This window comes from Protopterus annectens, chromosome 9.part0 (genome assembly GCF_019279795.1).
Source record: "Protopterus annectens isolate FY-2018-M chromosome 9.part0, PAN1.0, whole genome shotgun sequence".
Taxonomy (NCBI): domain Eukaryota; kingdom Metazoa; phylum Chordata; order Ceratodontiformes; family Protopteridae; genus Protopterus; species Protopterus annectens.
The window spans coordinates 126,779,426-126,793,232 of record NC_056743.1 but is presented as its reverse complement, the minus strand read 5'-3'; the positions used below and the strand labels follow the sequence as shown (position 1 = coordinate 126,793,232).

At 40.0% G+C, this 13,807-nt stretch overlaps 1 protein-coding gene across 2 annotated transcripts in view; it reads right to left on the bottom strand.

Annotated features, from left to right (window-relative positions):
- PDHX (pyruvate dehydrogenase complex component X) overlaps positions 1 to 13,807 on the bottom strand; it is a 1,629,376-nt gene that overhangs the window by 920,504 nt on the left and 695,065 nt on the right. The gene's annotated exons all lie outside the window — the stretch shown is intronic.

Here is a 13,807-nt window from a genome sequence, read left to right as displayed (position 1 = left end):
ATACTGACTTACAGCAAAAAAAAAGTATTTATTGATGTCAACAAAGCTGCTATTAGAATCAGCAGTGATTCAGCCTTCCACCAAATAATAAAGAAGCTGCCAAAGTGTATATGTATACAGAACCACAGGGTTGTCCTCTGGTGTAGAGAAATCCTTTTGGAATACCGAAACAAAACACCTGTGTTCCTTTGTACTTCAGCTGCATAAGGAAAAATATTAGGCAAAAAGGATACACAATGGTGTGTTAAGAACATCAGTATCTTTTATGCTGCACAGAGGTTTTCCCCTGTGGATAGCATGGGCAGCACAGTGGCGCAGTGGATAATGTTGTTGCTTCACAGCAGGAGGTTTCCTGGTTTGATTCTTAGCTGGGGTACCTTCTATATGGAGTATGCATGCCTTCTCTGTGATCATGTGGGTTTTCTCTGGGTGCTCTGGTTTCCTCCCACATTCTAAAGACATGCAGTATGTGCATTGGACACTCTAAATTGGCTATAGTTGTGAGTGTGTGGTTTGGAAGAACTACCATGGCAGGGATAGTCACCCAAGGGTGTATACCTTAGCTGTAGATGATTGTCACTGTTGAAGTGACACCCCAACCCCATGTAGAAAAATGGGTTGTGGATGGATGGATTCAACTTCTAACATGATCTGTAAGCAGTGAGTTCTGATTTGATTTCATTGTGTTTTGTTGAAATTCATTGTGTTTGATTTTATCGATATTCAGGCTTGTGTAGCAGATCTATATGGAACAGCTAAGGCACGTAACATATGTAAATATGCAGGCTTGGACAGGTGTGCACACAAAACACAGCTGGGATGTACCTTCTCTGTATACCTTGAGCAACTATAAACAACCATGAAACCTCTCTCCTGTCTGGTGTGGTCTATACATTATGCTTTGTGTGTATAATGTAAGGCGTATTCAACATAAAGCAAACAAATATGGAAAAAAACATGCATAAAAGTGAAACTTTTAACACCAGGCTGGACAATTAGATAGAAGAAAAGAAAAAAAGTGCTGCAGCAGGTGGGAGGCAAACAGATGTGGAAACTAGTGTTCTAAGTAGTATTCCAACTAAAAAAAAAAAGAAACGAAAAAAAAAACGGTTTTGTAATAACAGATAATTTAGTAAACCTGCTGGCAATATATATATATATATATATATATATATATATATATATATATATATATATATATATATATATATATGTATGTGTGTGTGTGAAACAAATGCAAAGACTAATCGTTTCAAGGCAGTGCAAGTATCTATGAGGGTAGAGTCCTTCCTAAAAAATATATATGGATTGATGTACATAACATGCTTTGTAAATATAAGTTTTGCTAGATACACTTTTCCTAAGGTAGGAGAAGGCCATTTGTATTATTTAAATGTACTTTTCCCACATATGAATCTCTATAAAGCTATTCCTATTGGATCCAAATGGAGAGATGATAAAATCAGCAAGCAGAGGAGAGTAGTATTTCTGGAGGTGAATTCATCCTCATTTTTTGGTCAGTAACTTTACAAGGTAAATATAGCATATATAACAAAAGTAGGTTAAAAATAAAAAGGTCAGCTGGGTACACAAGTCTCAGGAAACAAAAAAGTGCCCAGTGCTGATATGTGTACTGGTGTCAGGACTGGAAAAAATGACAGTGTTGAAACCTCAAGACACGAAAAACATTCACACAATGGGTTAGGCTAGGTTCAGGGAGAAAAGCCCCCCCCTCCCCATTGTACAAGGAAGGAATAGTACACACACAAAAAAAAAAAAAAAAACTGGCAGACCAAAAAACAGCCATAAAGATGACAGAGTACTATTGAGGGTAACAAAGAAATTGTGTATTGTTATTATTACGCAAGAATCCCAGAGCTTCCAGACAGAAGATACACAAAAAGATTAAGAAAGATAGAGGAAAGAAAAATATTTGCATAAGTAAAAACTGTCAAAATCTTCAACTGAAAATGTATATCTATTAATACAACAGATACGTGAAAAACATTATATAGAGTAAGAAACATTAGGCTGTTTCATAGGTTCATAGGTTCATACTAGGCTATCTGCCCTAGGGCATTTATAAGCCTAGCCAGAGTATGTTTGGCTTTCGCCACCCATTTTAAATTAATTTTGCTATGCCCTTTTTCGAGGTTAGTATACTGTGCCTCTGTCTAACAGTGACACAGAAGTGATACCCGGGGTAAACCTACGATCTCCCATCCACTCATCAAGATTCCTCTTGAAGAGAGTCAATGAGGGACTCTGCCTAACCTGGACTGGGATTTTATTCCAGAGTGAAGGGAGACTCTGGGTTATGAATCTGTCCCTCCAGCATGTCCTATTTATTTCAGTGCTGAGGTTCAAGTCTCTCGAGCGTGTAGCTCGATGGGATTTGGATTTTTTGAGGTGTAGCATGTCCCTTAATTCCGGGTTGGACATGGCTTTATATGTCAGGCACAGGTCGCCTCTGAGCAGGTGGTATGCCACTGAGTAGAGCTGGAGTTTCTTTAACTGGCCAGCATATGGCATCTGTTTGAGCCCTTTGATCCTCTTGGTGAGGTACTTTTGGGGTCTTTCTAGTTGCTGCAGGTGTTTGGTAAGGTACATCCCAAAAGGGGCATTGTACTCGATTATGGGCCTGATGAGGGATGAGTAAAGAGGCACGATGACCTCCCCTAATCTAGATGTGAATCCCTTCATGATTAGGTGGGCTATATAAAATGTTTTTCTAACCACTTTGGCCACGTGGTTGTCAAATGAGAGATTGCTATCAACTTGGGTCCCCAGGTCCCTAATTACTTCTTCTGCACTTAATGGATTACCACCTATGTGGTAATTTGTGGGCACTTTGTTTTTGCCAAAGGGGATGACTATACACTTTTTGGCATTTAGCTTGAGGCCATGGCTCTGGCACCAGTTGTCTGTTTCTATGAGGCGCTTTTGGAGGATGCTTGTGTTGGCTGGAGATTCGATTATGGCGCCCAGTTTGCAGTCATCTGTGAACTTGGTCAGCCACAGTCCTTCTGTGTTGGCCTGTACCTCCGAGAAATATATACCGAACAAGAGAGGTCCCAGGACTGAGCCTTGTGGAACGCAACTTGTAACTGGTTTGGAGTCTGACATGGCTCCAGCAATTCTAACCATGTGGGTTCTGTCCTTGAGCCAGTTTGCAACCCATCTAGTGACATAGGGGTTTATATTTAAGCTGGTGAGCTTATCTATAATGCCCGAGTGAGGTATTGTATCGAAGGCTTTTGCAAGGTCCAGGTAGGCTGTGTGGACCACCTTCCCTTCGTCAATGGCCTTGGTGACTGTTTCAAAGAAGTCGACCAGGTTTAAGAGGCAGGATCTGCCCTTAACAAAGCCGAACTGGGTAGGATCCAGTGTCTGTAGGTCCCCAATATTTTTATTTATGAGGTCCATGATGATCCTTTCCATAGCTTTGCAGACCAAGCTAGTCAAGCTTATGGGGCGATACTTTCCAGGGTCCTTTGAGGCACCACCTTTGTGGAGAAGGACCACTGTTGCTGTACGCCACTCTTTGGGTACATATCCTGTAGTAAGGCTGAGATTGAACAGTAGTTTTATGTTTGGGTTTAGCTCTTCTTGGAGTTCATGTAGGACGCAGCCCGGGACACCATCTGGTCCCATTGATGCTGTGTTTTTTGCTTTGGAGAGGGCGGCTCTTACCTGAGCATCTGAGATGTCAGGGGGGCAGCACTCTGCTGGGATAGATATTTGCCCTTTGGTGGGAGGGGGAGATTGCGCTGAACCTGTCAGCTAGGATGTTGGCAATGTCTGTGGGTTCGTGTATTTTTGTCATTTTGGACTAATTCTGAGCATATCTGGGAATTCCCACCCAGGTTCCTAACATAACTAAAGAAAGCCTTGTGATTATCCTTAGTGTCCTGTGCAATTTTTCTCTTGAAGCTAGCCTTAGACGATTTTATAAGTGCCCTTAGTTTTTTGCTAATACTGATCAGAGATGCCTTCTCTTTTTGGGATTTTGCTCTATCATGTAGTAGCTTCCTCCTTCTATTGTATAGTTTGTTTATGGCTGGGGTCCACCAGACAGGATGTCTGCCTTTGGAGGATTGGGTCTTGGTTTTATTTGGGATTGCATGATCCATGCATTCCTGAAGGTGTTCATAGAACGCATTTATAAAGGATTCTGCAGTCTGGGCCATATTTTCCACAGGCCCGGGGGCTTTGAAGGATTCCACCTCGGTTTTGAGGAGTGTGAAATTTGCTTTAGAGAAGTTTTTCACTGTGGTTTTCTGGGCAGGGGGTGGGGTCGGGATGTGAATATCCAGTGAGATCAGTTTATGGTCTGATCTTACCAGTGAGGGATACACTTCTGGTCTGGAGCATAGAGTCCTCATGTTGGTGATGATCAGGTCCAGTATGTTTTCCCCTCTTGTGGTAACAAGTTGTTCCATAGCATTTGAGTTTATGAATTCTAGGAACCTTTGGGCTAGGGTGTTGGAGCTAGAGTAATGCTCCCAGTCTATGTTTGGGTAGTTGAAGTCGCCCAATATAATGGTGTTTGGAGAGACCTTCATATTTTCCAGTGTTCTCAGGAAGGCCAAGTGGGGTTCCTGGGTTTGGGAGGGTGGTCTGTAGCAGGCTATAAACTGGAAGGCAGTTTTACCCACTGTTAGTTGCACATGGATAGTCTCTGATGCTTCGTGCTTTGCCACCAACCTGGAGGTGTGGGTATCTTTGATGAATATCGATACTCCCCCTCCTTTTGTGGTTCGGTCCAAGTTTTGGGGCCGAAAAGCATGGTATGAGGTATAACCTGGTAGTGCTGGGGTGCTCTCGGGAGCCCTGAACCAGATTTCTGTTACTGCACAGATATCGATGTTCTCCATGCTAAGGAGAGTTTCAAATGCGTGCATCTTGAGGTTTAGACTTCTGGCGTTGAGTAGCATTACTCTTAGTTTCTTATCCCTTGTGATACCTATGGAGGTGGGTTTGTCTTTTGAGCCTTGCCTAAAAAGGCACTATGGGGTAGCAAGAGCCTTTGCCAATATCCAAAAGCCCAGGGGTGACAGGTGCAAGCCATCCCTAGCGAAGCATCGTGGCTTGTCGAGCATATCATCCCAGGCTGACAGGCATTGATTCCCCTTTGAATGACACCAGTACTTAAGCCAATTGTTGAAATTGATCATCTTGTCTTCATATTGTGGCATCATTCTTGGTGAGGGTAAGATGCTACTCAATGTCAGGGTCATACCGGCCTGGGCTACATGCTCAGAGAGCTCCTCTATGTCTCTTTTCATGTAGTCCAGGGAGGTACGTCTCAGGTCATTCACACCAGCATGGACAATGACTGAGTCATATTTGTACTTGCCTTGGAGTGACCTGAGTGCTTGTGTTATGTGGCGGATCCTAGCGCCCGAGAGGGTGCTCACCGTGACCTTCTACTTGTTCAGCCTGGTGAGCGGGACGTCAGTGTGCCTGATGATAGAGTCACCTATTACAAGTGTATCAGGTGTGTTGTTTAGCCTTAAGGGCTGTGACTGTTCAGCACACTGGCTTTGTGAGATATATGTTGCACGTGTTTTGTTTTGGGGTAGCGGTTGCTTGGGTGTCTGCTTTGGAGGTCTCTGCTGCTTAGACAGATCTTTATTTAGAGCCTCCAAGTATGTTTTTGTGTGATTATGTGTTTGGTTTGCTGTCGTGGTAGGTCTATGTGAGACTGGAACTGTAGTGAGTGTGGTTTCCTTCTCCTCCTGACTGGTTATGCCAGTACTGAGTTGAGACAGCTTAGCCTCCAGTTTGGCTATATGGTTGCATCTCTCACATGTGTTGGAATTTGATGGGAGGAGGAGAGGGTTGTCTGTGTACACGAGGCAGTTGTAACATTGCCTCAAGATTCCCAGGTTCACCAGCTGGACCGGAGAGGAGACTGACAACTGACCTTTGGACATGCTAGAATAATATTGGGAATTCCTTTATAATTGAAAACAAGGGCCAATGGGATTGAGGGTGTAGTGCTTTTAATTTTTAGTGCTGACTTATATAATTGCTTTAGTGAGCAAGTGCCAGATAACTTAAGTGCAATGTGTTACAGGTAACTTAAATGCAAAAACGACAAACAGTAACTTTCTTTCAAGTGAAACAAGGAAATAAGTACAGTAAGCAATGCAGATATCACTAGGGATCCACAGAAGCGCTGAGAAGCCGCGTTTTAGGTGGAATTAGCGTTCCAGGAAATAGGAAGCAAACAAACAACACGCATACAAACAAAGCTAGATTCAGCAGGCCTGGATCTAGTCTATGCTACAGCAAACAAGGTGTACCAATTTCAGTAAGAAACAGTTCAAATATGCAGGCACTATAAACCTTTAACCAGAAATTCCCAGCTCAGAAGGGCAGAGTCCAGCCTCTCCTCCCACAAGAGTGCAGACCACGAACCTTCTTAATGTAAAATAACTGGCCTGAAGCCCAAGTGCATAAACCAGAACTAATACACTTTAGGAATAACAGACACTGAGCTCTCAATCAGCAGTTCCCAACTTAGAAGGATGAAAGCTACCTGTCCTGCCACCACAGTGCATGCCACAAACCTTCCTAATGTAAAACAACTGATCTGAAGCCCAAGTGCTTAATCCAAAAGACTTAGAATGATAGCTACACTTTAATCAAGTTACTACCAAGCAGTAATAAATACAACTGAATACTTTAAAGAATGCCTGGATTAGTGCTCAAGTTATACAAACAAAGGTAGATTCAGCAGGCCTGGATCTAGTCTATGCTACAGCAAACAATGTGTACCAATTTCAGTAAGAAGCAGTTCAGATATGCATGCACTATAAGCCTTTAACCAGAAATTCCCAGCTCAGAAGGGCAGAGTCCAGCCTCTCCTCCCACAAGAGTGCAGACCACGAACCCTCTTTGGAAAAAGAAGTGACTCAGGAAGTGCAAAAATATAAAGAACAAAATCTAGAGATTTTTGAAAGGTATAAAAACGAAACATGGACACTGGAAAAAAGACAGATCTGATCTACTTTCAGTTGTTCCCATTAGGGGACACCACAGCAGATCATTTGTTTCCATTTCTTCCTGTCCTCTGCATCTTGCTCTGTCACACCAACCACCTGCATGTCCTCTCTCACCACATCCATAAACCTTATCTTAGGCCTTCCTCTTTTCCTCTTACCTGGCAGCTGCATCCTTTTCCCAATATACCCAGCATCCCTCCTCAGCACATGCCCAAACCAATGCAATCTCGCCTCTCTGGCTTTGTGTCCAAACCGTCCAACCTGAGCTGACCCTCTAATATACTGTTTCCTAATCCTGTCCATCCTGGTCACACCTAATGCAAATTTTAACATCTGTAACTCTGCCACCTCCAGCTATGACTCCTGTCTTTCTGCCAATGCCACCATGTCCAACCCATATAACATAGCTGGTCTCATCACCCTCTTGTAGACCTTCCCTTTTACTCTTACTGGTACCCGTCTGTCACAAATCACTCCTGACACTCTTCTTCACCCACTCCAACCTGGCTGTACTCTCTTCCTCACCTCTCTTTCACACTCACCATTACTCTGAACTGTTATTCCCAAGTATTTAAATTCATCCACCTTCCCCATCTCTACTTTCTGTATCCTCACCCTTCCTCTATCCTCCCTCTCATTCTCACACATATATTCTGTCTTAATCCTGCTGACCTTCATTCCTCCCCTCTCTAGGGCATATCTCCACCTCTCCAGGGTCTCCTCAACCTGTTCTCTACTCTCACTACAGATCACAATGTCATTCACAAACATAACTGTCCACAGGGACTCCTGTCTGATCTTGTTCATAGGTGTGTACTAGGCTAATTGCCCTGGAGCCTTTACAAGCCTAGCCCATAGGATTACCCTGGCATTGTGCCACCTGACCTTAGTTACAAGTGCCTCTGTCGAACAGAACCACTGGAGTGATCCCTGGGGTGAATTTTCTATTTCCCATCCACTCATCAAGCTTTCTCTTCAAGAGGGCCAGCGAGGTGCTCTGTTTGACATGTATGGGAAGTCTATTCCATAAGTATGGGAAGTCTATTCCATAGCATGGGCAGTCTCTGGGTTATGAACCTGTCCCTTCAGCATGTTCTGTTGAGTGTGGTAATGATGTAGAGGTCTCTGGAGCATGTGGTGTGGAGGGATTGGGATTTCAATAGATGTAACATTTCTAACAGAGCTGGGTCAGACATGGCTTTGTAAGTCAAGCAGAGATCACCTCTAGGTAGGCGATATGAGACAGAATAGTTGGAGTTTTTTGAGTCTATCCATATAGGACAAGTATTTACGGCCTAGGATCCTCTTTGTGAGGTACTTTTGTGGAGTCTCCAGTTGTTGCAGGTGTCTAGTGAGGTACATGCCAAATGGGGCATTGTACTCGATGACTGGCCTAATGAGGGAAGAGTAGAGGGTGACAATGACCTCTTTCTTCCTGGATGCAACACCTTTAGTAATGAGATCTGCCACATAGAATGCCTTTCTGACCACAGTGGCAATGTGGTGGTCAAAAGTGAGGTTGCTGTCAACCTGTGTTCCCAGAGCTTTTATAATGCCTTCTGTGTTCATTGGACTACCATTGATGTGGTAATTAATGGGAACCTAGATTTTCCCAAAGGGGATGACATTATTAAATAATCTGGTTAAAAACCCCACTGCCCATCTCTCCTAAACACCTCCATGCTTCCACATGTATGTCATCTGGACCAACAGCCTTTCCATTCTTCATCTTCTTCATAGCTGTCCTTACTTTCTCCTTGCTAATCCATTGCACTTCCTGATTCACTATCATCCAACCTTCTCTCTCTTTCATTCTCTTCATTCATCAGCCCCTCAAAGTATACTTTCCATCTGCTTAACACAATCTCCTCACTTGTGAGTATATATCCCTTGTTATACTTTATCACCCTTACCTGCTTCACATCTTTCCCAGTGCAGCCCCTCTGTCTAGCCAATCGGTACAGGTCCTTTTCTCCCTCCTTAGTGTCCAACCTTTCATACAACTCCCCAGACGCCTTATCCTTAGCCTTCACCACCTCTCTCTTCCCCATACGCCTCATCTCCTTATACTCCTGTCTACATTCTTCATCTCTCTGACAATTCTACTTCTTCTTCATCTTCATCTGATATGGTGCAATATTTATGCAAAAGAGAAAGCCAAACTGATCAATACAAAAAAAGCAGCTCCAAAGATACTTGAAGAGAAATGTAGGCAAAGGCATTCAAATATGGAAAATTTCATGACACAAAAAATAAGATTAAAAAAAGGAAGGTAGAACTGAAGATTAGTAAAGCAGAAGTCAGACAAAAAGTAATGGCATACCTGCAAAGTGAAGGATTTAGTGTAGAAAGTCTAACACAGGGTATGTCACAGTATGATGGAACAATCAGTCCCCCAAGTAAGGAGAAACAGGAGGTGCAGAAGACATCCGAAGAAGAATTATGGACATGGGAAAGAAAAAAAGATTTAATATGGTGCAATATTTATGCAATGGAGAAAGCAAAACTAAACAATACAAAAAAAAAAAAGCAGCACCAAAGATATTTGAAGAGAAATACAGGCAAGCACATCTGGATATGGAAAATTTTACAATACAAAAAATAAAAAAACAAAACGGGAAAGTAGAAAAGAGGAGAAGTTAAATAAATACAAACTGAAGTTATGGATTATCTGCAAAGTGAATGATTTAGTGTAGAAAATCCAACTCTGGTAACATCACAGCATAACAGAACAATGAGTTAATATTAACGAGAAACCGGTGGAACAGGAAGCATCTGAACAGTTGCCACATGAAGACACTTTGGAGCCTTCAGTAGGAAACCAGTACAAAAGTTCAGCTGGAGTTACACAGCAAGGAAAGGTGCACAAAACGGTGGCAACTCTGACAGTCAATGTTGTGAATTGATAGGCCAGTGAGTTCCTATATGAAAGCACAACGGATGACACAGGATGAAGCTGAAGAGAATACGACACAGGAAGGTTTTCTGGACCTTTCTGTTGAATACCTGCAAGAAACGGGGAACAAAGAATGTGCCCTTAGTTTAAAAGAAAACAATCTAAGGGAAGAGTTGCTTGATTTACTACAAATGGATAGATATATTAAGATCAATGAAAGATATAGATTACAGAAAGTCACAGTAATCAAGACTAATCACAGAAATTAATCTGATATAACAGAAGTAAATAGGATATATTATATATTACTGTGCAGCTAAATTAATAACAGATGACGTTTTACCACAAAAACACAGGGAAACAAGTGAAAGGAAGGAAAGAAATCAAATGCCATCATGGCAGTACATAAAGAAAACGATAAAACAATTACAACAAGTGTGTCTGTTAGAAGACTATAGAAAAGAGAACAGATCAACAAAAATATTCAGAAAGACAGACATGATAAAAACAATAAGCAGTATAAGAACAGATCAGGATCTATCAAGTACTACTGCAAATAATAAACTAAAGATATCAGCAATGGCAGAAACATTTAGAAGATTTACAGATAAACGTAAAAGAAAAGCACAAAATAAGCAATTCATCGATGACCCAAAAAGTTTTATTCAGAATTGGAAAACAAGGCAAAAGGAAAAAAATACCACCAAAAAAAGAAGAAAGAGGCACACTTTGGAGAAATATGAATGAAGGCCCTGTGAAATATAACAAAGTTGCTGAATGGACAGAAGAAGTAAAAGAAACATTAAGAAGTTCAAATGTACAGGGTATGAAATGGGATGACGTAAAGGACAGAGAAACTGAAACAAAATTAAGAAAAGCTCCTAAATGAAAAACCCCAGGTCCAGATGCAGTACCTAACTTCTGGCTAAACGTGTTAACATCTTTACACAAAGACTTAGCCATGAGTAGGAACTATTTATATGCGCATCCTGAACAGACACCAACAAAAACAATAATTCTTCTGAAAAATTTATCTACAAGCTATTCTAAAAACTAAAGACCAATAACTTGCCTACCAACTATGTATAAACTATGTATTGGAACTGATGCCGATACAGTTTATAGTCATTTAGAAGAAAACTCAATTATAGCAATAGAACAAAAGGGTAATAAAAGAAAGTCATATGGAATAAAGGATCATTTGTTGTTAAAGTCATAAATGAAGAATTGTAAAAAGGGGGAGAATCTAAATATGGCATGGACAGACTACAAAAAAGCATTTGACAGCATCCCACATTCACAGATAAAGGAGTGCTTACAGATGTGTAAGACACATCCTACGTTGATAAATTACATCACAGTGACCATGAAGCAGTGGCAAACCACTCTGCAGCTAAGCCATGATAAAGGACAAATTATTATCCCAGGGATAAAAATTCAAAGGGGATATTCCAGGTTGACTCTGTCACTGCTGCTCTTTTGTCTTGCCCTTAACCCATTAAGCAATCAGATTGGGTCATGGTTACAATTTGGCTTCCGGAAAACAATAAAGTGCAATGACATCTCACCTTCTTTTTAAAAGATGATTTAAAACTGTACAGTTCATGAGATGAGGAACTGAAAGTACAACTGCAAGTGGTCAAAACTTTCTCAGATCATATTAGAATGTCATCTGGTCTTGATAAAAGTGCATAAGCAACCTTTAAAGTAGGAAAGCTGCAACACCAAGAAAATACCAGTCTGGGATAGGAATGTGATATGAAGAAAACTGAGCAGAAGGGACTGTATAAATATTTGGAAAATGATGAAGGATTGACAATAAAACACGAGCTGACAATAAAACACAAGCAAATGCAAACAAAACTTAGTAAGGAACATTTCATAAGACTAAAATCAATACTGAAACAGCTCTGATATCTAGGAACAAAGTCCAAGCTATATACCAATTTGCTCTTCCTGTTCTAACTTATTTTGGGGTGAATGACTGGCCCCAAATGGTACTGGATCAGTTGGACAGGAAAACAAGAAAAATACTTCACACTTATCAAATGATTTATAAAAGTCAGTGTGTACCAAGATTATATATTCCCCATCCTGAAGGAGGTATGGGCCTCCTCAAAACAGATTACATGCATAGCTCTGCAATCATAGGACTACATACATATTTGTTGAACTCACAAGACTAAAACATAGTTTAGTAGAATCACATCAGTGTCAAATGGGAATGGAAATCAAACCAGAAGCACACAAAAATCAGGCAGCAAATGAATGTGCAGAAATAAAAAAAAAAAAGAAGAAAGAATATAAGGTGAAGGATCAGATGAGAAGGCAATAAATGTGGAAAAAGGCATAAATATAGTTGCAAGTACAGAAAACTCCTGGAACAACCTCATGTTGATGAGGATCTGATGCCCAAAAGATGCTCAGGATAATGGACTATGTACACGTTGGTTTACAAAGTCTATTGAACATGTTGGAGAAACAGACAAATGGAGGTTTTGTAAAACAGAACTGGAAGCATTCACATATATTGATACTGGGCATGATACACTAATGGCTGAGAGATTGTATACAGAATGGCATAATAATGTCACAAGAGTGCTGCATTGGTGATTATGCAAACATTGCAATACTGAAGTAGCTGAGAAGCATTGGAAACATAAGCCACAAACCATTATAGAAAATGATAAAGTTTATATATCACATGGGACCACCCTTTGCAAGAGTTCAATAAACAGAGGCGAGAAAATCAGATATAGTATCCATGAAAAGACAAAATTGGCATTGATCAATAAAATTTCTTCACCCGATGATTACAGTGTCTTACATACAGAGAGGGACACAAAGTCATAAAATACCAGGATTTGCAAGCAGTAATGAAGGCAATGTGAAAGAAGGATACCCATACAGTTTCAACAGTGGTAGGAGCAATTGGTCTTATAAAAAATAATTTAACAGTGTAAGAAACTTCTCTGTGTGGAAGATTTTCAGTCCATATATTTCTAGTTAATCACTGTATATTAATCAGATCAGACAATAGTAGTAGAAATAGCTAACGTAAACTTGTCAAGTCAAAAAGTAATAATAGAAAATATATAATTCTACAGCATTACTAAGTATTCGAAAGTAATCCAAGCAAGGCAGGCAGTCTGTTTCCAGTCGAAAATCCTTTATTAAGTACACAGACAAGCGATCCAAGTAAAACAAAAATAGAGTAATAATTTCCTCACAAGCTTTCTAAATATATATATACTTTTTATCAGGCATGGGAGTGGTTTATTGTGCTGTAAAACAAAGTGTTATTGGTACACATGTTAAATTCACATCCCTTCCCCATCAGTGTGACATTTGAGCTGGTCCTGCCCTACCTAGTAGCTGTCATAATAATATATAGCCCTAATGTACTTTAATAGTACATCTTATTTAACCAAATTATTAAGTCTGTGATTTTATACAAGGCAATATACTACATGGCTGGAAATATAACAACCTTAGTTCATTTTGCAATCAAAAATTATATATAAATATAAATATAAATATATAAATATACACATATACATTTTGCATGTAAAAATCAGTTTCTGTTTTCATAACCTATTGTTAACAAAGATCGCTTTCGTCCTTCTAGACTTCTTCAGGTCTGTGTACAAGAACCCTAAAAACCTATATAATTGTATAATTAGTTAGTATTGTTATTACCATCATTTTGAATAAAGTGGAAAAAAGAGAACCAGAAAAAAAAAAAAATATATATATATATATATATATATATATATGTATGATGATGGAAACAAAATATACACTTACATTTCAAATGATTTAAAATGGTATTTAAAACCAATTTGTAGAAAAAAATAAAATAACAATTAATCATGTAAACAATGTGGCAATTTTCTAA